Raw genomic sequence first — 1355 nt, 5'->3', positions numbered from 1 at the left:
CAAAGTATTAAAGCCTCCCTATCCCTCCCATAGTTTCACTGCACCCCACATGCTACAGAAATCAAGATGTCAAGCATCCAGTTTGGATCTGATGTGCAGGTGCATTTCTTTGTATGTATGGGAAAGCATATTTACACATGTGTGCACAGGAAGTTTCTGCATTGGCTTTGTATTTATAAGAGCATTGATCTAAATGCTAAGGTTCCACTACTATAATGTAATGTAACTGCAGATGCCATGGTTTATGCATGGAGTTATTTATTTCTTTTACACATTTGTTTAAAGCATCTCTTTTGGGAGCTATTAGTAGGAAGGGAAAGTGATTGCATACATTTATGGCCACACACTTGCAAAGGGTAGAATAAAAACACATTATAAAGCACGTGGACAAGAAGAGCCCCCATGAGTTTAATATTTGTATTCTTTATTTACTTTGGAAATAGGATTTCAGGGTGGGGAAAAAAGTCCTGCTCTGCATTTTTTCCCCTCTTGGTGCATAAAGTTAAAAATCAAATCAATACCATCTCAGTATTAGGCGGTGGTGACAGCATGCGGACATCAGTGCTGTAATTAAAAAGCCATTCCGCTCACTTGGTAAAATGTAATTTTAGCTGTAGTCACTGGCTGTTTCCAAGCAATCTATTTACCCCCAAATATCCTGAGGCTTGGAGTGAAGAGTGTGAAATGATCGAGTTTTAGTTATCCTCATACATAACAAATTTCAATTATAACTCAGACTGTAAAAAATGTTGTAATAATATGACACTGAAGTCTCCAATGCTAACTGGCACCCATGACTGGAAAGGAGGAAGAAAAACTATCCATTATTCTTGTTATACATAAGGCTTTTTCCATGTGCTTTCACAAAAAACAAATGACTTCCAGCTGAGTTGAAACAGTAGCTGCTGGGGTACCATTGTGGTGCTCAGTCTAATAACGCAACTTGGAATATGAAGCAAAAATAATTTCTATTGTCATCATTATCCAACAGCAATAACTACTGGAGCTGAGTTGACAATATTCACCCATTTTCAAACTAGTTTTTACAACCTATCAAAACAGAAACCCATTTTTGTCTTCATTTCAAACCTCCTCTTTCAAAATGCTCCTTTGTCTTCATTCATTTCTAATTGACTCTTACAACCCAACCCTGAAATTATTTGACATCAGCATATATGTGACCAGTACCTGCATATTTGTGGTGTCTTATGTTGTTGAGCCATGTATCCAATAGCATATTTCTTCCAGTGGAGCACCCTATCAGCTACTTGGAAGGTCTCATCATTGCTCTACAGGAACAAATCATATCAAAGCAAAGATTCAGAAGACCCGTGACAACAAATATCAACTCTGTA

This window comes from Tiliqua scincoides, chromosome 1, assembly GCF_035046505.1.
Source record: "Tiliqua scincoides isolate rTilSci1 chromosome 1, rTilSci1.hap2, whole genome shotgun sequence".
Classification (NCBI taxonomy): Eukaryota; Metazoa; Chordata; class Lepidosauria; order Squamata; family Scincidae; genus Tiliqua; species Tiliqua scincoides.
The sequence above is the reverse complement of the archived record's forward strand: the minus strand, read 5'-3'. Positions refer to the sequence as shown.